General features: G+C 37.5%; 2 non-coding genes across 2 annotated transcripts; both read left to right on the top strand.

The window, feature by feature from the left end:
- Window positions 1-4,538: 4,538 nt before the first annotated feature.
- On the top strand, window positions 4,539-4,645 carry LOC141723028 (small nucleolar RNA R71). The gene has a single exon (XR_012576021.1). It is a non-coding gene; the product is annotated as a small nucleolar RNA R71 (small nucleolar RNA).
- Window positions 4,646-9,952: 5,307 nt separating this feature from the next.
- On the top strand, window positions 9,953-10,059 carry LOC141721981 (small nucleolar RNA R71). Its single transcript, XR_012575020.1, has one exon. It is a non-coding gene; the product is annotated as a small nucleolar RNA R71 (small nucleolar RNA).
- The last annotated feature ends 15,989 nt before the right edge of the window (window positions 10,060-26,048 follow it).

The raw sequence follows: 26,048 nt of genomic DNA, 5'->3' as shown, positions 1-26,048 counted from the left end.
GAGGTTAAATTACTATATATGACAAACATGGGATTCTAACTTCATTAAATACTTCATTCAATAGCCTTATTGTTCTTAACCTTAGCATGTGATGGTCATGACACTAATCAGATAACACGAAACTAATAAACGCCAACTTTCGTTGCACGAGTACCATTCTACCAGACATCCACAAAAGAGATAGAAGCTAAATAGGAACCAATTATATTGAGACCCTATATGTCTATATAATTTGACAACATAATGGTTTAAGCACAAGTTATCCATAATGATTACATAGGGCAAGTAAAATGGTTAGAATTACCTACTAATCATGCATAGACATACATGAACCTATGCTAGCATGGCAAGTTCCAAACCTCTATATTCACTGTCGCTTCAATAGAGATTAACACGCTATCTTATATGTTAGCTACGCACATAAGACGAATAAGCACAACCAATTCTAGGATATCAATCAATCTCCACACACCAAGATATCGAAACAATTAATTATTGAAATCCATAAGTAAATCCGCTAGAACCCCATGACAACGATTAGCCCATAATCGAACTCATCATCACCATGGGTTCCAATGAAAGCATGGTAAAAACAAGGTCTTAATAAACTGAATAATGATTAAAGTACGAATAAACGAGATCTAGGTTCAACAAGAACGAAAACAAGCATCCAAAGTTACAACTAATTTAAAGAATCACAAGTTGAAAACAAGATCTTCTTTTTCGGAGTAGTTCTGTGCTTCTAGGTCTTCTCCTTGGTAGCCCAATCTTCCCGGATGATGAAAACCCTTTTTTTTAAGTATATATACGCCCCTAGTGGACCTGGACCCTTAAAATCGTCAAATTCCACTCAAAAAGGCTTTTTCAGCGAAATCAGCGACCAGCCGCACCCTGAGCGGCCGCTCAGCTCTCCTGAGCGGGCGTTCAGCTACTGACTGGGAAAATTTCTGATGAATCTTGTTTTGGCCATAACTTGAGTTCTACTCGTCAGAATTAGGCGATTCAACTTCCCACGTGAAGCTAAAGAGATTCTCTACAACTTGACAATGGCATTGGCTTCCAATTCTGAACACTTTTTATCATATTTCCTTGAAATCTCTTTTCTTCATATAACTGATACCTGAAATGCCATAACACAAAAACACATCAAAATACCAAAAACTTGAGTCTAAAACACCAATTTAAGCTTGTAATAAAGCATTCCAAGTGGATATAAAATCCACTTATCACACCCCCAAACTTGAATCGATGCTTGTCCTCAAGCATAAACAAACTCAAAACTAGGGAACAAACCTAATGCATGAATGTAACTACGTGAATGCAACTAAATAATAATGCAATCGATCCCCTCAGAATAAACATAACCAAATGAATAAGACAATGCCTTTAAGAATGCAATGACTTTAAATAGAGCTCGAATAAATCCCACAAACCAACTCACAAACCAGAAATGTGCGTGTGTGGAATGCTTAACAGATATCTCTCGATACCAGATCAATAACCATAACTTATCTATAATCGAAAAAATCAAAAGTTTATAAACAGAATAGACAATAAACACATTATGACTCACAACACCTCCTTTCTACTAGAGTTATACAAGGATTCACACTATTATTGAGCACATAACAAAGATGCTTATTTGATCGTGCAATGAATGAGGTCCCAAAAGACTTATACAATAATACCCATATAGGGAGCGTTAGGTTAGCGGATCCCAGACTATAAAATCCTTAGGTCACTAGGCACAAAGTCCCCTAAGAACTTAATAACTCGAATACCAAAGAGCCCACTCGTGATCAATTGTGCATTGAAACCATATTCTCTTATTTTCTCTTTTTTTCAATTTATGAGCAAGTGTGTTTCGCTCCATCTTACTCAACCCTAGACGACTCGCACACAGTACGAGCCGGCTACTAGCAATTTGACGCCTAGCCACAACTAGCAATGAATTCCAATTTTTATCTCCAATTTTTATCTATTCATGTCTTTTATCATTAAGAGCCTATCATGGAATCTAAGCATAAGCAATAGATTAACCTTGAAAACCATCAAACCATGACAACAATCTAGCCCTTAAGAATATTCTAAGACTTAGTGAAATTACAAGTGTTTCTAGCCTGCAAATCAATTTATTAGGACTTAAACATCCCTCTATCAACATCAACTTATCAAATATCATAGTTCATCTTAAGGGATCATGCTATATATGCATGCAAATGCAACTATATGAAATCACATAAAAATAAACAAATATGTCCTAAATGAACAATCATGCAAAAATATGAATGAACTACAACTAAACATTCAACATGAATCTATATGAATCTATATGGACACACACTACTAATCCTTACATTATCACCCCCAACTTAAAATTTTCAATGTCCTCATTGAAGGTAATAATAAGGATTTCAGGCATACCTAGTTAGCGGAAGAATCACCCTCATCGAGTGGAGGATCAGGTGGCCAATCAACCTCGCCACCAGTGTCTCGAACAACAGTACCGAAAACATGTGTCAAATCTACAGTAAAATGACGCTGAATGTCGTGCATGGCCTCAATACGCCTAATTACTCGCCTGTACTGCTCATCACCAACACCAGTCCTATCAACTACCTGCTGCATATGAGAAGAACCCTCTATAGGCATTGGAGGATCTATTCGGCTATCCTCTACATCATCAAATATATATCCCAACCCCTTGTCAGGGGGTGCACCTAAGAATAAATAACTCAAGTGATCTGGCTTTCGGTTGAGCTCAAGTATGGGAGCTTCTTGAATAAATGGTTCAAAATGCTCCTGAGAAATTTTCAGCTCTGCTAACCCAAGAGAATCGAATGGCATATCCAACTTCTTCTCCCACGGAGGTGCATTCAAAACCTGCAGTTGCTCTATTTTAAAGCACTCCTCTTTAGCTGTGGGTAACTTTATTTCCTTGAACATATTAAAAGTGACCTTTTGATTGTAAACCTTCATCGAAAGCTCTCCTTTTTACACATCGATCATAGTTCGGCCTGTAACCAAGAATGGTCTTCCCAAGATGATGGGAATCTTCTTATCTTCCTCGAAATCAAGAATTACAAAGTCAGTAGGGAAGAAGAGTTTATCCACCTTGACCAAGACATCCTCCACTATACCTCGTGGATAAGCGATGGAACAATCAGCTAGTTGCAATGTCATGTATGTTGGTTTCGAATCAGGCAGACCAAGCTTCTTGAAGATAAATAAGGGCATCAGATTGATGATAGCTCCTAAATCACATAAACACTTATCGAATGACAAGTTTCCAATGGTGCAAGGAATAGTGAAGCTTCCAGGATCTTTAAGCTTCGGAGGCAACTTCTGTTGCAGCACAGCACTACATTCCTCTGTTAGAGCAACGGTCTCTAAGTCATCGAGCTTCACTTTCCGAGAGAGAATACCTTTCATAAACCTCGCATAGCTAGGCATCTGTTCAAGAGCTTCAGCGAAAGGTATGTTGATATGAAGTTTCTTGAACACCTCCAAAAACTTCTCAAACTGCTTATTGGGCTTTTTCTTCTGCAGCCTCTTTGGAAAAGGAGGTGGAGGATAGATCTGTTTCTCCCCTGTATTACCCTCAGGAGGAGTGTGTTCAACAGTAGTCTTCCTTGGTTCCACCTCTACTTCCTTCTGCACATCTTCTTCAACCACAACTGCATTTTCTGAAACTTGAGATTTTTCAGGCTCTTCGTCTTACTGAACTTGGGGGCTTGCGACCTTTCCAGACCTTAAGGTGATGGCGTTCACCTGTTCTTCAACTTCCCTCTTGCCTGGATTTGTTTCTGTATCACTAGGAAGCGTTCCTGGTGGTCAATTCAAAGGCGTTAGCAATTTGCCCTATTTGGTTCTCCAGATTCTTGATAGAAATAACCTGGCTTTGACATATAAGAGCCTGGTTTTTGAACATAAGCCTCAACTCCACCAATTCAGATTTTTCATTCGAATGACCTGCATCATGAGTTTGAAGTTGGAGTTGTTGTCTTGATGCGAGTTGTTGCTGAAAACCAGGAGGATTGAATTCTTTATTTTCAAACTGCTGGAACGGCTGTTGCATCACATTCTGATTGTTGTTCCAGCTGAAGTTAGGATGATTCCAATTGTCAGGATGATAACTGTCTGGAACTGGTTGCTGCGATCTCTGAAAGTTGCTCACAATCTGAGATGAGTCACTAGATATAGCGCATTGTTCCGTCGCATGCGGAACTGCACACAGCTCACAAACACTAATTATCTGCTTAACACCATAGTTAGCCAGAGAATCGATCTTCATAGACAACGCCTTTAGTTGAGCAGTGATAGCCGTAGCTGCATCCACTTCAAGAACTCCTGCTTCCTTGCCATGTGGATATCTCTGGGTTGGATACTGATATTCATTAGCAGCCATCAGTTCAATTAGATCATAAGCTTTCTCATAGCTCTTTGCCCATAATGCTCCGCCTGATGCTGCATCTAGCATTGGTCTGGACTGTGCTCACAACCCATTATAAAAACAAGTGATGATCATCCAATTAGGCATTCCATGATGAGGACACTTTCTAAGCATCTCCTTGTAGCGCTCCCAAACTTCATATAAAGATTCTCCTGATTGCTGCGTAAATTGAGTAAGAGCATTCCGGATTGTAGCTGTCTTCGCCATAGGGAAGAATTTAGTAAGAAACTTCTGAGCAAGTTCTTCCCAAGTAGTAATCAAACTAGCTGGTAGAGAGTGTAACCATCTCTTAGCCTTGTCCCTCAGAGAGAATGGGAAAAGTCTCAGCTTAATAGCATCTTCAGAAACACCATTGAACCTGAAGGTGTCGCAGATCTCTATGAAATCCCTAATGTGCGTATTGGGATCTTCCGTTAGAGAACCCCCAAACTGGACTGAATTATGCACCTATTGAATTATGCCAGGCTTGATCTCAAAGGTATTAGCTGTGATAAATGGCCGGACAATGCTAGATTGAATGTGATTGATCTTGGGTTGAGAAAAATCCATCAAGGCTTTCGTTCGTGCTGCTGGATCTCCCATTGTAATGAGTACCTGAAACACAAACAAATAAACCGTGAAAGTAAAAGAATTCGAGTCAGTGAACTTTAACGACCACTGATGACAAGCACATAAACTAAAAATTAACACCGAGTCCCCGGCAGCGGCGCCAAAAACTTGTTAGGGCGAAAATACGCGCTAATATTCACGTAAGTATACGCGTTCGCAAGTAGTATAAGATATAAATCAGATTTGTTCCCACAGAGACTGGTTTAAGTTAAGTTCAATTTATGCACCTATGCAACAATGTATGGTTATCGCTCAATGCTAAGACAAATAACAAATTGGGTTTTGATTAAACTAAGAGATTATACTACATAACATTAACTAAGAGAATTGAGGTTAAATTACTATATATGACAAACATGGGATTCTAACTTCATTAAATACTTCATTCAATAGCCTTATTGTTCTTAACCTTAGCATGTGATGGTGATGACACTAATCAGATAACACGAAACTAATAAACGCCAACTTTCGTTGCACGAGTACCATTCTACCAGACATCCACAAAAGAGATAGAAGCTAAATAGGCACCAATTATATTGAGACCCTATATTTCTATAGAATTTGACAACATAACGGTTTAAGCACAAGTTATCCATAATGATTACGTAGGGCAAGTAAAACGGTTAGAGTTACCTACTAATCATGCATACACATACATGAGCCTATGCTAGCGTGGCAAGTTCTAAACCTCTATATTCACTGTCGTATCAATAGAGATTAACACGTTATCTTATATGTTAGCTACGCACATAAGACGAATAAGCACAAACAATACTAGTATATCAATCAATCACCACACACCAAGATATCGAAACAATTAATTATTGAAATCCATAAGTAAATCCACTAGAACCCCATGACAACGATTAGCCCATAATCGAACTCATCGTCACCATGGATTCCAATGAAAGCATGGTAAAAACAAGGTCTTAATAAACTGAATAATGATTAAACTATGAATAAACGAGATCTAGGTTCAACAAGAACGAAAACGAGCATCCAAAGTTACAACTAATTCAAAGAATCATAAGTTGAAAACTAGATCTTCTTTTTCGGAGTTGTTCTGTGCTTTTAGGTCTTCTCCTTGGTATCCCAATCTTCCCGGATGATGAAAACCCTTTTTTTAAGTATATATACGCCCCTAGTGGACCTGGACCCTTAAAATCGTCAAATTCCACTCAAAAAGGCTTTTTCAGCGAAATCAGCGATCAGCCGCGCCCTGACCGTCCGCTCAGCTCTGCTGAGCGGGCGCTCAGCTACTGACTGGGAAAATTTCTGATGAATCTTGTTTTGGCCATAACTTGAGTTCTACTCGTCGGAATTAGGCGATTCAACTACCAACGCGAAGCTAACGAGATTCTCTACAACTTGACAATGGCCTTGGCTTCAAATTATGATCACTTTTTATCATATTTCCTTTTAAAAGCTCTTTTCTTCATGTAACTGATACCTGAAATGCAATAACACAATAACACATCAAAATACCCACAACTTGTGTCCAAAACACCAATTTAAGCTTGTAATAAAACATTCCAAGTGGATATAAAATCCACTTATCACACCCCCAAACGTAAATCGATGCTTTTCCTCAAGCATAAACAGACTCAAAACTATAGAACAAACCTAATGCATGAATGTAACTACGTGAATGCAACTAAATGATAATGCAATCGATTCCCTCAGAATAAACATAACCTAATGAATAAGCCAATGCCTCTAAGAATGTAATGACTTTAAATAGAGCTCGAATAAATCCCACAAACCAACTCACAAACCAGAAATGTTCGTGTGTGGAATGCTTAACAGATATCTCTCGATACTAGATCAATAACCATAACTTATCTATCATCAAAACAATCAAAAGTTTATAAACAGAATAGACAATAAACACATTATGGCTCACAACACCTCCTTTCTACTAGAGTTATAAGAATTCACACTATTATTGAACACATAACAAAGATGCTTATTTGATCATGCAATGAATGAGGTCCCAAAAGACTTATACAATAATACCCATGTAGCGAGCGTTAGGTTAGCGGATCCCAGACTATAAAATCCTTAGGTCACTAGGCACAAAGTCCCCTAAGAACTTAATAACTTGAATACCAAAGAGCCCACTCGTGATCAATTGTGCATTGAAACCATATTCTTTTTTTTCTCTTTTTTTCCAATTTCTGAGCAAGTGCGTTTCGCTCCAGCTTACTCAACCCTAGACTACTCGCATACAATACGAGACGACTACTAGCCATTTGACGCCTAACCAGAACTAGCAATGAATTCCAATTTTTATCTCCAATTTTTATCTATTCATGTCTTTTATCATTAAGAGCCTATCATGGATTCTAAGCATAAGAAATAGATTAACCTCGAAAACCATCAAACCATGACAATAATCTAGCCCTTAAGCATATTCTAAGACTTAGCGAAATTACAAGTGTTTCTAGCCTGCAAATCAATTTATTAGGATTTAAATATCCCTCTATTCGTCATCACCACACTCAAATCAACATCAACTTATCAAATATCATAGTTCATCTTAAGGGATCATGCTAAATATGCATGCAAATGCAACTATATGAAATCACATAAAAACAAACAAATATGTCCTAAATGAACAATCATGCAAAAATATGAATGAACTACAACTAAACATGCAACATGAATCTATATAAATCTATATGGACACACACTATTAATCCTTACATTATAACCCCCAAACTTAAAATTTTCAATGTCCTCATTGAAGGTAATAATAAGGATTTCAGGCATACCTAGTTATCGGAAGAATCACCCTCGTCGGGTGGAGGATCAGGTGGTTAATCAACCTCGCCACCAGTGTCTCGAACAACAGTACCGAAAGCATGTGTCAAATCTGCAGCAAAACGACGGTGAATGTCGTGCATGGCCTCAATACGCCTAATTACTCGCCTGTACTGCTCATCACCAACACCAGTCCTATCAACTACCTGCTGCATATGAGAAGAACCCTCTATAGGCATTGGAGGATCTGTTCGGCTACCCTCTACATCATCAAAGATATATCTCAACCCCTTGTCAGGGGATGCACCTAAGAATAAATAACTCAAGTGATCTGGCTTTCAGTTGAGCTCAAGTATGAGAGCTTCTTGAATAAATGGTTCAAAATGCTCCTGAGAAATTTTTAGCTCTGGTAACCCAAGAGAATCGAATGGCATATCCAACTTCTTCTCCCACGGAGGTGCATTCAAAACCTGCAGTTGGTCTATTTTAAAGCACTCCTCTTTAGCTGTGGGTAACTTTATTTCCTTGAACACATTAAAAGTGACCTTTTGATTGTAAACCTTCATCAAAAGCTCTCCCTTTTGCACATCGATCATAGTTCGCCCTGTAGCCAAGAATTGTCTTCCCAAGATGATGGGAATCTTCTTATCTTCCTCGAAATGAAGAATTACAAAGTCAGCAGGGAAGAAGAGTTTATCCACCTTGACCAAGACATCCTCCACTATACCTTGTGGATAAGCGATGGAACGATCAGCTAGTTGCAATGTCATGTATGTTGGTTTCGGATCAGGCAGACCAAGATTCTTGAAGATAAATAAGGGCATCAGATTGATGCTAGCTCCTAAATCACATAAACACTTGTCGAATGACAAGTTTCCGATGGTGCAAGGAATAGTGAAGCTTCCAGGATCTTTAAGCTTCGGAGGCAACTTCTGTTGCAACACAGCACTGCATTCATCCGTTAGAGCAACGGTCTTTAAGTCATCGAGCTTCACTTTCCGAAAGAGAATACCTTTCATAAACCTCGCATATCTAGGCATCTGTTCAAGAGCTTCAGCAAAAAGTATGTTGATATGAAGTTTCTTGAACACCTCCAAAAACTTCTCAAACTGCTTATTTGGCTTTTTCTTCTGCAGCCTCTTTGGAAAAGGAGGTGGAGGATAGATCTGTTTCTCCCCTGTATTACCCTCAGGAGGAGTGTGTTCCACAGTAGTCTTCCTTGGTTCCACCTCTACTTCCTTCTGCACATCTTCTTCAACCACAACTGTATTTTCTGAAACTTGAGATTTTTCAGGCTCTTCGTCTTGCTGAACTTGGGGGCTTGTGACCTTTCCAGACCTTAAGGTGATGGCGTTCACCTATTCTTCAACTTCCCTCTTGCCTGGATTTGTTTCTGTATCACTAGGAAGCGTTCCTGGTGGTCGATTCAATAAGGCATTAGCAATTTGCCCTATTTGGTTTTCCAGATTCTTGATAGAAATAGCCTGGCTTTGGTATATAAGAGCCTGGTTTTTGAACATAAGCCTCTACTCCTCCAATTTAGATTTTTCATTCGAATGACCTGCATCATGAGTTTGAAGTTGGAGTTGTTGTCTTGATGCGAGTTGCTACTGAAAACCAAGAGGATTGAATTCTTTATTTTCAAATTGCTGGAACGGCTGTTGTATCGCATTCTGATTGTTGTTCCAGCTGAAGTTAGGATGATTCCAATTGTCAGGATGATAAGTGTTTGGAACTGGTTGCTGCGATCTCTGAAAGTTACTCATAAACTGAGCTGAGTCACTAGATATAGCACATTGTTCCATCGCATGCGGACCTGCACACAGCTCACAAACACTAATTATCTGCTTAACACCATAGTTAGCCAAAGAATCGATCTTCATAGACAACGCCTTTAGTTGAGCAGTGATAGCTGTAGCTGTATCCACTTCAAGAATTCCTCCTACCTTGCCATGCGGATATCTCTGGGTTGGATACTGATATTCATTAGCAGCCATCAGTTCAATTAGATCATAAGCTTCCTCATAGCTCTTTGCCCATAATACTCCACCTGATGCTGCATCTAGCATGGGTCTGGACTGTGCTCCCAACCCATTGTAAAAACAAGTGATGATCATCCAATCAGGCATTCCATGATAAGGACACTTCCTAATTATCTCCTTGTAGTGCTCCCAAACTTCATATAAAGATTCTCCTGATTACTGTGCAAATTAAGTAAGAGCATTCCGGATTGCAGTTGTCTTCGCCATAGGGAAGAATTTAGTAAGAAACTTCTGAGCAAGATCTTCCCAAGTAGTAATCGAACCAGATGGTAGAGAGTGTAACCAGCTCTTAGCCTTGTACCTCAGAGAGAATGCGAAAAGTCTCAGCTTAATAGCATCTTCAGAAACACCATTGAGCCTGAAGGTGTCGCAGATCTCTATGAAATCCCTAATGTGCGTATTGGGATCTTCCGTTAGAGAACCCCCAAACTGGACTGAATTCTGCACCCATTGAATTATGTCAGGCTTGATCTCAAAGGTATTAGTTGTGATAGCTGGCCGGACAATGCTAGAGTGAATGTCATTGATCTTGGGTTGAGAAAAATCCATCAAGGCTTTCGTTCATGCTGCTGGATCTCCCATTGTAATGAGTACCTGAAACACAAACAAATAAACCGTGAAAGTAAAAGAATCCGAGTCAGTGAACTTTAACGACCACTGATGACAAGCACATAAACTAAAAATTAACACCGAGTCCCCGGCAGCGGCGCCAAAAACTTGTTAGGGCGAAAACATGCGCTAATATTCACGCAAGTATACGCGTTCGCAAGTAGTATAAGATATAAATCAGATTCATTCCCACAGAGACTTGTTTAGGTTAAGTTCAATTTATGCACATATGCAACAATGTATGGTTATCGCTCAATGCTAAGATAAATAACAAATTGGGTTTTGATTAAACTAAGAGATTATACTAAATAATATTAACTAAGAGAATTGAGGTTAAATTACTATATATGACAAACATGGGATTCTAACTTCATTAAATACTTCATTCAATAGCCTTATTGTTTTTAACCTTAACATGTGATGGTGATGACACTAATCAGATAACACGAAACTAATAAACGCCAACTTTCATTGCACGAGTACCATTCTACCAGACATCCTCAAAAGAGATAGAGGCTAAATAGGCACCAATTATATTGAGACCCTATACGTCTATAGAATTGACAACATAACGGTTTAAGCACAAGTTATCCATAATGATTACATAGGATAAGTTAAACAGTTAGAGTTACCTACTAATCATGCATACACATACATGAACCTATGCTAGCATGGCAAGTTCTAAACCTCTATATTCACTGTCGCTTCAATAGAGATTAACACGCTATCTTATATGTTAGCTACGCACATAAGACGAATAAGGACAACCAATACTAAGATATCAATCAATCACCACACAGCAAGATATCGAAACAATTAATTATTGAAATCCATAAGTAAATCCGCTAGAACCCCATGACAACGATTAGCCCATAATCGAACTCATAACAAGGTCTTAATAAATTGAATAATGATTAAAGTACGAATAAACGAGATATAGGTTCAACAAGAACGAAAACGAGCATCCAAAGTTACAACTAATTCAAAGAATCACAAGTTGAAAACAAGATCTTTTTTTCGGAGTTGTTCTGTGCTTTTAGGTCTTCTCCTTGGTATCCCAATCTTCCCGGATGATGAAAACCTTTTTTTAGTATATATACGCCCCTAGTGGACCTGGACCCTTAAAATCGTCAAATTCCACTCAAAAAGGTATTTTCAGCGAAATCAGCGACCAGCCGCGCCCTGAGCGGCTGCTCAGCTCTCCTGAGCGGGCGCTTAGCTCCCCTGCGGCCGCTCAGCTCTGCTGAGCGGGCGCTCAGCTACTGACTAGGAAAATTTCTGATGAATCTTGTTTTGGCCATAACTTGAGTTCTACTCGTCAGAATTAGGCGATTCAACTGCCCACGCGAAGCTAACGAGATTCTCTACAACTTGACAATGGCCTTGGCTTCCAATTCTGATCATTTTTTATCATATTTCCTTTAAAAGCTCTTTTCTTCATATAACTGATACCTGAAATGCAATAACATAAAAACACATCAAAATACCAACAACTTGAGTCCAAAACACCAATTAAGCTTGTAATAAAGCATTCCAAGTGGATATACAATCCACTTATCAAATACAACCAATGATCCAACTTCCTTAAGTGAACCAGGTATTGGAGCAACTCCTGAAAGATTAAATCAACTAGAATCTGTAGAGATAGTCTACCATACCTTCTTGAAAGAACACATCTTGTTATATTTCATGACAGATGGAAGGGTTTACCGTATAAGGGAAAATGCTATACCACTGAAGTATTTTGAGGAATTAGGACATGTTTTATTCTTACTTCAAGTGAATGACAGAATAACAGAAAGTGCTGTAAATTATTTGAAGACTCAAATTCAGAGACAGAAGAAGCTTTATTCTGTAAAGTCTGACAGCAATACTGTCCCAAGTACAGAGATCACAAGGGTGATATTATTGATATGAAGCCTAATACTACAAAGATCAGAACATATCTTGGTATTAAGGGACTTGAATTCAATCTAGAGTCTGACAAAGCCTATGTTATAAGACTAGATCAGGAGTTGAGAAAAGCAAAAATTAATGATCTCAGATATGCTATCTTCCAAACTGGTGAAGATACTGCAGAGCTTAAAGATCCTAAAAGGAGGATGATTGATGAACTCAGATATGCTGAGAGATGTTTGTTAAAGAACTATCTCAGAACAACTCCTGACATCGAAGAGATCAGAAAGTGAAGCCAAGTCAAGATCTACAACTGCTCAAATTCTGATGTGTATACAGACTGAAGTTGATTATCAGAAGTTAAAGTTGGTAAAGCTTTAAGGACTGTAAGTTGTAGTTATCTAGTTAAATACTCATATATTTGTACTTAATGTTTTTGACATCATCAAATATCTATTAAACTTGTATATTATGTTAATTTACAAGTTGGGGGAGATTGTTAGATATATTTGATAATGTCATGTCTAATATGATTTGTGTTTAGTTTTCAGATCTTACTTAAACAGGACAAATCAGTACTTAACTGAAATCAGCACTTTTACTGAAGTCAGAACTTAAGTTATCAGAACTTAAGTTATCAGAACTTAAGGTTCAGGAGATATTTATCAGTAGATAATATCAGGACTTAAAGGAAACCCGGATGGGTTTAGTAACCCCAGTCAGGGTTAGTCTTCACTAGAATTTTCTTTAGTAATCTAGAATATAAATTAAGAACCCAATAAATATCCCCTATTCTAGGGTTCATAGCGATGCCAATCGTGCCGGCATCATCTCTAAAATTCGATTAGAGAATTTTATGTGTCACAGTAATATCGAAATTCAACTCAATGATTTTCTCATGACCAAATATATCATTTTCAATATTGGATATGAGTACACATACATATTAATTAGTGCAGCGATAGATGTAAACACGGGCGGAAATCCATACGGACATGTTAAAGTTATAAAGGGTATTGCTTCGCCTTTCTTTTCTTCCACTCGCGTGAGGCTTCCACAATGGCTAGTTGTTGCTATTTGGATTTTATTGAATTATTATGAATATGTTTGGTAAATATTATTTAATTTTAATTTTATTTTATGTTATGTATTATTTGTCATGTTATTAATCCTTTGTTTCTGCTAGAAGGACAACATATGGTCCTTGTCGTTAATTTTGTTAATTATCTAGTTTAATGTTATTTAACTGTATTTTTTTTACCTTATCTTTATTTTCAAAAATCTTTAAAATAGTTAACAAACAATTTAAAACATATAGTATAAACAGACCGAACCAACACACGAAAAAACCTTTTTTTCATGTTCCGCTATGTAGAAAATCCTTGTTTACGGGATACCACAAAAAATGAATGACATTCAGTTATAAAAAACATAGACATTTCATCCAAAAAAAAAATGTTCAGCAAAACCCCAAATAGGGTTCGGAACCCTAAATAGGGTTCTGAACCCCAAATGGGGTTGGGGTCAATATAAAATGCTACTTTCCAAGTAAATGCTATTTTTTTAACCACGTCTCGACATAAAATTAGTTCCACTACTTTTTTGAAGTAAATGGTGTTTTTTAACCGCATCGTTCAAGGATTAAAACAGATCAGAAAAGGAGTTGATTCCATGTTGGTGCAAACAGACCGAACCGACACACGAAAAAACCTTTTTTTTTTCTGTTCCACTATGTAGAAAATCCTTGTTTACGGCATACCACAAAAAATGAATCACATTCAGTTATAAAAAACTTAGACACTTCATCCAAAAAATATGTTCAGCTGAACCCCAAATAGGGCTCGACATAAAATTAGTTCAACTACATTTTTGAAGTAAATGGTGTTTTTTAACCGCATCGTTCAAGGATTAAAATAGATCAGAAAATGAGTTCATTCTATGTTGGTATAAACAGAAATAGGCATTCACTTTTCGAGTTAAGAAATCATGTTCTGATGACTGTTAAGTTCTGATATAAGTCTAAGTTCTGATATTAAACTCTGATTCTTTACTTGGCTTATTTGTGGTTAAAATCTGAAACAGTCTTATTTAAAATCAGAATATATTTGGGTGAGATATTAACAGTCAACATAATTTAGGTTAGTGGTACACGTCTATGCACAATAATTTTTTACTTGTTTCGTGTGCGCATTAAATCCTGTTTTAAACTTCCAATGGCTGTTATTATTCTCATCAGTCTAGGGAGACGAGGTAGAATTATTTCTACCTATAACCATTTAATTTTCCTTGCGTCTCTTGGCATTCTATTGGCTATATAAACCAACACCACATTCCAGCAAACACATCTCTCATTTTCTCTCAAACTCTCAAACTCATTTCATTTTTCACTCATCACCAACAGGGTTCACTTTAACTTAGTTCTGAACTATGACACTTTCACTATCAATTTGAGATGTCCTGAATGGCAGCAGGAATGGCATGTCACTGCCATTCCTGATGATGTCTGGGACTCAGTTCCCCAAGAGGTCCTCACAGACCTCTTGTTCTTCTACATGGACTACCATCGCCATCTTGAGCGTCTGGAAGAGGAACGGAGATAAGCTCTCCGACAGCAGGAGCGTATTATTCGTCTTGCTGTTCTTTTTGTTGAGAGTGGGAAGAAGAAATAATTTCTGCTATCTGTTTCTCTACACCGTCAGCTTTGTCTGTCTTCTTAGCTTAGGACTAAAGCTGTTGATGTTAGGATTTGTAGCTTAGGACAATCTTGTACTTTTAAGCTTGTAATTTAAATTTCAAGAAATGTATTTGCTCAATATATTAATGAAATTTTATATTTATGCAAGATTTTGTCTCTGAGTCGTTTGATATTCTGATAATATTTTATATCCTGATACTAACCATATTCTGATGACCTTTTTAGCTCTGATACAAATCAAGTTCTGATTCTGACGTGGCAGTCTTTGTTTACTTGGTTTATTAATGGTCATTCTCTCATTGGTTATAATTTTACAAAATATAGGTAAGGCAGTAATAAAAAAAATTAAGTGGGAACAGTTTTAAAATTAAAAATAAAACTGAACAACCTTGATTAATGGGATTACTTGGTAAGTGGAACGATTTTTCCTTGAAAAACTGCATGTGATAAGTAATGATTACTGAATATCCGTGCCCATTAATTATCTTTTACTGCTGCATATCTGACAGGTGTCTCAACGGTTACTTTTTCTACCGTGTATAAGTAAAAGAGAGAAAAGATTGTAAAATCTTTTATTTACTTTCATATTTTATCTCTCTCTTTTTTACTTTTATTCTCTCTCATCTACTGACGATTTTTCATACAGACATTTTCTCAAACACCTTACAGGTAATTTTCTTTCTCACGAATTCTCATGGCACCCAAGGACATAATTTTTTATGGAGCTACGTTTGTTCCTAATAACTTCTCTGCTATTCTTAGCAAGTTAGAATCACCCTCTGAACTTCACTTCATTCAGGACTTTCTTGCTAGTTCTGATATTGGGTATGCTCTAACTAAACCCAAAGCAGTCTCTGGTACTCAAGTACTGGAGTCCTGGAGAAGCGGTGTATATGATGATGGTGGTGCTCAAGGGTCCCCAAGTATTAGTTTTTCATCAGGGGAGGATGAGTATGTTGTGACATTGTCTACGGTTCGCCAAGTACTGCAGCTACCTGAGAACTGTGTTTATTCTATTGTTGACGAGCCAGTTCTTCAAAACATGATGGCCAGTCTGGGATATGAAAGGACATTGGCAAAGCTGGGCCAATTGAAGAGATCTTTCATAAGGAGGGAATGGAGTTTCTTCTTTGATTGCATAACTAAAGCTTTTGCAAACAAATGTTCTAATTTTGATGCAATTCCCATATTCAGCCAACAAATCGGGTATGCTCTCATAAATCGAACTGATTTTGACTATGCAAGTGATGTTTTAGGTTTTATTGGGGACATAATGCATGAAGATAGATCTACTATTTATTTTGCTAGATTCTGTCAGCTTATTTATAGTTTCTGTTGTGATAATAAGCCCCAAAGTTATGGTGAATTAATTTCATCATTCAGAATAGCTAAAAGAGCTTTTACTGACTTATTATCTACTGATAATAAGAAGGCTGTGTTAAGACCTCTCTTAATTCCTTTATCTGTCAAACAAGCCTCAATAACCTATGATCATGTTAAGTACACTGCACTATATCCTGATGTTCAACCACCTGAACCTTATCCATCAGCACCTACCACCTCTACTCAACCACCACAAACTTCTCAACCTCAAACTTCAGATCCTACAGTGCAGCCTTCCTCTTCCAAACCTAAGAGGACTAAGAAAGTACCTCAGACACAATAGAAGAGAAGGAGATTCATTCTGTGAGATGAATCAGATGCTGAGGAAGAAGTTCCTGTATCAGAACCTGTTGTTCAAGAAGCTGAGAAGGTTTCTTCTCAGAAGGATGTTGATATGGGGAGTTCTAGGCCCCTAAAAAGGTTTAGAAAGCGTAATTCTGATGATACAGCTCCTAAAGTCTCATTAGAAGCTAAAAGATTCAAAACATTGGCAAAAAGGCCTGAAGATTCTGGCAAAGGAATGGAAGCAGCAGATAAGGAAGGGGATCAGGAATCTCTGATCTCACAAGACTCTGTTGAAGCTCATAATTCTCCTAGTGCTGATCCAGACCCTCATGCAACTCATCACTCTCCACTACATGAGCCAGAAACTACTCACATTCCTACACCTCCAGTATCTCCAGTAAATGCTGATACCCAGGGGCCAAGTGATGAAATTGACATTCATAACTTGGAAGTGCCTCAGGTTTTGTATCTAGAAGCTCCACCAACTCAAGTATCCTCATGAGGTACATCAGACTACCAATTATCCTCGAGTATTCCAATTGGGAAACAGCTACACCTTTGTTCTTGGATAGGTGCAAAGTCATATCCACAGGTGTCCTAGTTTTCTCAAAGTCATCCTTAAGAAACTTCTCAAGAATCTTGTCAACATAATGTGGTTGACTTAATGCCAGACCCTTTGATGTTCTAGAAATTTGAATTCCCAGAATTACATTTGCTAGTCCCATATCTTTCATGTCGAATCTTGATTTCAACATATCCTTGGTAGATTTGATCACTTTATCATTGCTTCCGGCAATAAGTAGATCATCTACATATAGTGTCATCATGACATAGCCACTCTCGTTATCCTTGTACTAGGCACAACTATCACATTCATTAATTTTTGAAGCCATTGGCCAGCACAACCTCATCAAATTTTTTAAGCCATTTCATAGGCGCTTGCTTCAAACCATACAATGATTTCACCAATCTACAGACTTTTCTTTCTTGTCCAGGGACAACAAACCCTTCGGGTTGTTCCATATAGATTTCCTCATCTATGTCTCTATTTAGGAAAGCTGTTTTCACATCCATTTGATGTACAGTTAGATTACGCATTGCAGCAATAGCAAACATCATTCTTATGGACGTTATTCTCGTTACAGGAGAGTATGTATCAAAGTAATCAAGGCCTTTTTATTGCTTGTATCCTTTAATCACAAGTCTGGCCTTATACTTATCAATAGTGCCATCAGTTTTCAACTTCTTCTTGAAAACCCACTTGCTACCTAATGGTTTGCAACCAGTTGGCAAGTCCACTAATTCCCAAGTATGATTCTGCATAATTGAATCAACTTCATTCTTGATGGCCTCTTTCTACATAGGCCCATCAGGTGAGGTAACCGCCACCTTATAGGTTTTTGGGTCACCTTCTTCGAGCAAATAGGTCATACAATCAGACCCATATGATTTCTCCGTTCGTTGCCTTTTGCTCCTTCTCACTACCCCCACATTTTCGTCTTCACTTTCGTCACTCTCAATATCATCATCCACAGACTCATGAGATCGTTTAGATGTCGTAGGTTGTTGGTTTCCTGGATTACATGGAAACATCATCTCAACAAATGAGGCAATCCTTGATTCCATAATGGTATTCTTTTGAATATCGGCAATCTTGGATTCATGAACAAGAAACCGATAAGCAATACTGTGAGGAGGATATCCGATGATGATACAATCCAAAGTCTTAGGACCTATCTTCACCTTCTTCGGTGTAGGGATCAGTACCTTTGCAAGGCACCCCCACACGTTCAGGTGTTGGTAACTTGGTTTCTTTTTCTTCCATATTTCATAAGGATTTACATCCTTATTCTTGCACATCGTAATATTTAAAATATTATTTGCGCTTAAGATTGCTTCTTCCTACATCGATTGTGGAAGCCCAGAGCTTAACAACATCGCATTCATCATCTCTTTCAGAGTGCGATTCTTCCTTTCAGCCACACCATTTGACTGAGTGGAGTATGGTGCAGTTACCTCATGAATTATACCATGTTGTGAACAGAATTCCCCAAATGATTCAACATATTCACCTCCACGATCACTTCATATCGTTTTGATTTTCTCAGTCTGTTGTGTCTCAACTTCTTCCTTATAGATTTTAAATTTATCTATAGTTTCGTCTTTGCTTTTCAACAAATATACATAGCAGTATTTTGTACAATCATCAATGAATGTAATAAAATACTTGTTTCCTCCTCTTGTTGGAGCGAATTTTAAATCACATATGTCGCTATGTATTAGGTCTAGCACTTTGGTGTTCCTTTCCACACGTTTAAATGACGATATCGTTAATTTTGCCTCAACACAAATCTCACACTTATGTTTTGAATCGATAGTAAGTTTAGGTATGTATTCTTTTGCACTTAAACGTCGTAAAGTGTCATAATTTACATGTCTCAATCTAGCATGCCATAAATTAGGAGACTCAAGCAAGTAAGCAGAAAAATTCTTCATTTCATTATCGTCCTTAACGGATATTACATTGAGCTTAAAAAGCCTATCGGTTAAATAACCCTTGCCTACAAACATACCACTCTTAGACAAAATAACTTTATCTGACCCTATTACAATGCGAAAGCCATGCTTACTCAACAGAGAACCAGGCACAAGGTTCTTGCGAATATCAGGCACATAAAGTACATTTTTCAAAGTCAGATTCCTCCCAGAGGTCATCTTCAGGATCACCGTGCCTTCACCCTCAATGGTAGAAGTTGCTGAATTCCCCATGTAGAGCTTCTCACCAGCATCGGAAGCTTTGAGGCTAGATAAAACCGCCTTATCTGAGCAAACATGCCTAGTAGCACCAGTATCAATCCACCATTCACATGGATTAGAACCGACCAGGTTCACTTCAGAGATCGTAGCACAGAGGTCTATGTCACCCATCTCCTTGGAGATATTCTCTACCATGTTTGCTTCTTTCTTCTTGTTGGGCTTCTTGGGCTTCTTGCAGTCAGAAGACCTATGACCAACTTTATCACAGTTGTAGCACTTCCCTTGAAATTTCGACTTCAAAATCCCTCCCTTGGGTGCCAGTTTTGCCCCTTTACCAGAATTAGTCTTCTTGGGCTTGGAGCTTTGAGCATGCTCCACCATGTTTGCCTTCTCAGTGGAAACGTTAGCTACAGATCCAGAATATCTTGACAGAATCAATGAAGGACCTCACAAGCCAACAAAACTCGCTGTTGTAGTTGCAGGTGAAGCAGCAAAGTCTATACCAAAGGAGATGAGTGATTACACTGCTAAAGATATCGCATCAATTGCTAAGGATGCTAAGGTACGACACTTGCTGCATAGTGCCATTGATAATGTAATGTCAAATAGGGTAATTAACTGCAAGACTGCAAAGGAGATATGGGATGCCTTGGAGACAAGATGCCAGAGAACTGATTCGATTAAAAAGAACAGGAAGACTATACTCACTCAAGAGTATGAACACTTTGACTTAAAGCCTAATGAGTCATTGACTGATTATACGACAGATTTGTCAAACTCTTGAATGATTTGTCACTAGTTGATAAGGAGTATGATCTTGAAGATTCAAACCTTAAATTTCTGTTAGCTCTTCCTGAAAGTTAGGATTTGAAGGCCACTATTATAAGAGACAACTATAACCTTGAAGAAACAACTCTTGATGAAATTTATGGGATGCTCAAGACTCATGAATTTGAGATGGAACAGAGAAGCAAGAGGAAAGGAGGAAAGTCAAGGAAAGTTGCTCTTAAGGCTGAGGAAGAATCCCCCAAAGCAGCCACCTCAAGGAAAGGCAAGGGAAAAGCGCTCATCACAAAGTCTGATACTGAGTCATCAAATTCTGATAGTGATGATGACTCAGAAACTGAAAGCTTGCCTGAGATGGATGCTGATGAAGAGATGATGAAGCTGTGTGCTCTTATGGTGAAAGGAATCACAAGGATTGCATACAGAAAGTTCAGGAAGGGAAATAAGTTTTCCAGGAAAGTTGCAAGTTCTGATAAGAAGAATTTCAGAAAATCTGAAGGCAAAGGAGGGAAGTCTGACAGAGGAGATTATACAAATGTCAAATGCTACAACTGTGGTGAGAAAGGCCACATATCTCCTAATTGCAAGAAATTAAAGAGTGACAAGCAAAGGCTCTTGTCACAAAGAAGAAAAGCTGGACAGACACTTCAAATTCTGAAAGTGAGGTGAACTATGCCTTGATGGCAAATGCTGATAGCAGTTCTGAAGCTGCTGAGTTAAAGGTACCTCAAACTACTTATGCCTTTCATACTGATGACATTAATGAGTTGAGAAGATATCTTAGAACCATGTTCATTAGTTATAGAGATCAAACTTTAACATGTGAAAGATTAACTTCTGAAAATCTTGCTTGTAAAAAGAGGAATGATTATTTAGAAAAAGAGTTAGTCATGTTTCATCAAACTCAGAAAGATAGAGATGATGCTTTCTATGTTAGGGATGAATTACTTAAGATGAATGAATCTCTAAAAACTGAGTTAGAAAAAGAAAGAGAGGTTATCAGGACTAGGACTAACTCTGGCAGAACAACTCAGAATTTGTTAAGTAGTGGAAACTGGAAATGGGGCTTAGGTTATGAAGATGATAAGAATGGTAAAGGAACTGTAGAAATTAAGCCTATAGTTGTTAAACAAAAGCCAAAGTTAAAACCTGTTAAGTTTGTAGCTGTAAAGTCTGATACTGAGAAATCAGAAGTTAAAGAGGAATTAACTTCTAACAAACTAAAACAGGAAAAGACAACTGAAGTTAACGTAGGCTTAATGACAAAGAAGCAGCTTAAGCATAAGCTGAAAAATGTTAAGAATGTAAACAAGGTAAAGTCACCTAGGAAAATAGGAATGGAAAGGAAGGTGTGAATAAAAGCAATGATTATAAGCCTGTTCCTAATGCTCCTAGAAAAACATGTCATAACTGTGGAAGTTCTATCCATCTGGCTTCTTTTTGCAGGAAGAATAAGAATATAAACTCCTTACCTTTAAAGTCAAGAGTTAAGAGTCAGTCTGTTAGATATAGGCCACAAAATCCTTGTTTTCACTGTGGTAGTTTATGGCATTCCATTTATACTTGTAAGGAATATCATAGTTTGTACTATGATTATTATCAAATAAAACCTTCTTTAAAGAAAGTTAGCATTGTTCCTTCTAGTGTAAGTTCTGATACAAAGTCTGATAATGTAAATGCTGATAAGAAAAATGTTAACATAAACTCTGATGATAAATCCACTGCAAATGTTAACAAACTTAATAAGGCCAAAGGATCCAAACAAGTATGGGTCTTTAAAACTAATCATTAATGGTCTTTGTGCTTGCCGGGCAACAGGAAAAACATCCTAGTTCTGAACAGTGGATGTTCAGGACATATGACTGGAAATAAAGCCCTGCTATCAGACTTTGTGGAGAAAGCTGGCCCCAGTGTTTCTTATGGAGATGACAACATTGGAAAAATACTGGGATATGGCAATATCAATCTTGGGAATGTCATCATTAAAGAAGTAGCTCTAGTCTCGGGACTTAAACACAATCTGCTGAGTGTTAGTCAAATCTGTGACAGAGGTCATCATGTGAATTTCTTTGAAAAACACTGTGAAGTTGTAAGCAAATCTACAGGCAAAGTTGTTCTGAAAGGATACAGACATGGTAACATTTATGAAGCCAAGCTTTTAACAAGTACTGATCGTTCTACAATCTGTCTGTTAAGTAGAACATCAATTGAAGAAAGCTGGAATTGGCACAAAAAACTCTCTCATTTAAATTTCAACAATATAAATGAATTAGTCAAGAAAGATCTTGTGAGCGGACTGCCAAAATCAGTATTTGCTTCTGATGGCCTTTGTGTTTCATGTTAGAAGGCAAAACAAATAAAATCTTCATTCAAGAGCAAGACTGAATCATCAATTCTTGAGCCTTATCACCTACTGCATGTAGATCTATTTGGTCCAGTGAATGTCATGTCTATTGCAAAGAAGAAATATGTTATGGTCATAGTGGATGAGTTCACCAGATATACATGGGTGTATTTCTTGCACACAAAAAGTGAAACGACATCTATCTTGATTGATCATGTCAAGCAACTGGATAAATTGGTCAAAGATTCTGTGAAGATCATAAGAAGTGATAATGGCACTGAGTTCAAGAATTTGATCATGGAAGAGTTCTGCAAAGACCATGGAATAAAGCAGGAATTTTCTTCTCGTGGAACTCCACAGCAAAATTGACTTGTTAAAAGAAAGAATAGAACTCTTATTGAAGCTACACGAACTATGCTTGATGAAGCAAAGCTACCAACCTATTTTTGGGCTGAAGCTGTGCAAACTACTTATTTTACTCAGAATGCAACACTCATTAACAAGCATGGAAAGACACCATATGAGATGGTGAAGAAAAAGAAGCCAAATCTGAAGTATTTTCATATATTTGGATGTAAGTGTTTTGTTCTTAAGACTCACCCTAAACAGCTATCCAAATTTGATTTAAAAGCTGATGAAGGAATTTTTGTTGGATATCCACTTTCCATAAAAGCCTTCAGAGTCTACAATTTAAGAACAAGGGTTGTCATGGAATCTATCAATATCTCCTTTGATGATAAGAAGATTACTAGACTTAAAGATTTCAATGATCATGATCAGCTGAGATTTGAAAATGAAAACTTAAATTCTGATACTGAAAATCTTGACAGTCTAAATCCTAATACTGCAAACTCTGATGTTATTGAAACTGTGGTGACTACACCAAAGGAAGATGCACCTGTGCAGGGGGAGCATACTGAAGAAACAACCACATCTCAAGAAGCATCAGAACATACAACTGGCTCTTCAAGTTCTGATTCATCAAGTTCTGATAAGCCAAGTTCTGATAGTTCAGATAACTTAAATTCAGAAGGATATAACTCAGAGAACATATTTTCAGGGGGAGCATCAGAAAATATTGATGAAGACAACATGTATCATGGGGGAGCATCCAGTTCTAGAGAAAACCTTCCATCTGCATGGAAATGGACTAAATCACATACACCTAATTTAATAATTGGAAATCCTGATGCACATGTCAGAACTAGAACAATTACTTCAAGTGAATGTCTCTATAATTCTTTTCTTTCTCAGAATGAACCAAAGAAAGTGGAAGAAACTCTTCAAGATGCTGATTGGGTGTAAGCAATGCAGGAAGAGTTAAATGAATTTGAAAGAAACAAAGTATGGACCCTAGTGCCAAGACCAAAGAACAGATTTGTTGTTGGTACAAAGTGGGTATTCAGAAATAAAACTGATAGTGATGGCATAATTATAAGGAATAAAGCAAGGCTGGTTGCAAAAGGATATTCTCAACATGAGGGAATTGATTATGATGAAACATTAGCACCAGTTGCTAGATTGGAAGCCATAAGGATATTTTTGGCTTATACTGCTCACAAGAAGTTTATTGTCTTTCAAATGGATGTGAAAAGTGCTTTTCTCAATGGAGAATTGAAAGAGGAAGTATATGTTGAACAACCTCCAGGCTTTGTAGATTCCGAATTTCCAAATCATGTCTACAAGCTTGATAAAGCACTTTATGGCCTTAAGCTAGCTCTAAGAGCATGGTATGAGACTTTAGCTCAGTTTCTTCTAGAAAGTGGATTTAACAGAGGAACAATTGACAAAACTCTGTTCTACCTCAACCATGGAAAGGACTTACTTTTGGTGCAGATATATGTTGATGATATCATTTTTGGTTCTACAAATGGCATACTTTGCAAGAAGTTTGCCAAACTGATGCAGTCAAGATATCAAATGAGTATGATGGGGGAACTTAACTATTTTCTGGGCCTTCAAGTCAAGAAGAATGAAGAAGGCACTTTTATTTGTCAAACCAAGTACACCAGAAATTTGCTGAAGAAATTTGGAATGCAAGATTGTTCAAGTGCATCCACTCCCATGGCCATTGTAACAAAATTGGATAAGGATACTGGTATACCTGTAGATATTACTGATTACAGAGGTATGATTGGCTCACTACTCTATCTAACTGCTAGTAGACCTGATATCATGTATGCTACCTGTCTTTGTGCAAGATTTCAAGCAGATCCAAGAGAACCTCACTTAACAGCTGTGAAAAGAATTTTCAAGTATCTTAAGGGAACAGCTGATCTGGGATTGTGGTATCCTAGAGAATCAGACTTTAAACTAATAGGTTACTCAGATGCAGATTTGGAGGATGCAAAATTGACAGGAAGCTGCCAATTTCTTGAAGGCAGATTGGTTTCTTGGTTTAGCAAAAAACAAAAGTCAATTTCCACATCAACTGCAGAAGCAGAGTACATTGTTGCAGGAAGCTGTTGTGCACAGATTCTTTGGATGAAGAATCAGTTACTGGATTATGGGTTAACATGTTTTAAAATCCCTATTTACTGTGATAATCAAATTACTATTGCTATGACAGGTAATCCAGTTCAACACTCAATGACAAAGCACATCAGCATTAGGTACCACTTCGTAAGGGAACATGTGAATGAAGGTACAATGGAATTGCACTTTGTTCCAACAGATCAACAACTAGCATATATCTTCACAAAACCACTGTGTGAAGCTACTTTTACAAGATTGGTAAATGAACTTGGAATGGTTTCAGGTTCTTTCTCTAAATCTGCTTAGTTTTTGTTCTAATGCATCAGACTTTATGATTAGTATTTACAGATATTACTATCTTTGTGTATTTTGTGCTTAATTGAAAATTGCTTAAGTACTGATTGTTGTTTGATGTGAATTTATAAACTCTGATAGTGATATGAATGTTTCTGTGATTATTCAATCCAATAAGGATAACTATGCTAGATACTGACCTAGTAGTCTTTAATATACTAAAGATCCCATGTTTGAAGTAATTGTTTATGTGGAAATCTCTCAACACAAGCAAATTCTGCTACTGAGCTTCGTTGAAGTTTACTTTGTGTATCTCATTACTAAGTCACAAACTGAAATAGTGCTTCTTATCTGTTAAGTTCTGATGTTAGTATGTGACGCCCTCCAAACCCGGGGTCTAGATTTGGGGGTCACTCGCCAATAAACTAAAATAAAATAATCACAGCGGAATAATAAAATAAATACGACCCCTTTACCTGCACTGGATCGATCACAGGTTATAGTATGGAACAGGCACTACTACAAATCAAGTGCTATTACAAACCATAGTCTAATTAGTTTTACAGATTATTCAAATTTTATTACAAACCGCTAGACTATCCAAGCGTCCCAAAACAGCCTACCTGGAAACACACCAACTATTTACAAACACACGAC

This window comes from Apium graveolens, chromosome 4, assembly GCF_009905375.1.
Source record: "Apium graveolens cultivar Ventura chromosome 4, ASM990537v1, whole genome shotgun sequence".
Lineage (NCBI taxonomy): Eukaryota > Viridiplantae > Streptophyta > Magnoliopsida > Apiales > Apiaceae > Apium > Apium graveolens.
The sequence above is the reverse complement of the archived record's forward strand: the minus strand, read 5'-3'. Positions and strand labels throughout refer to the sequence as shown.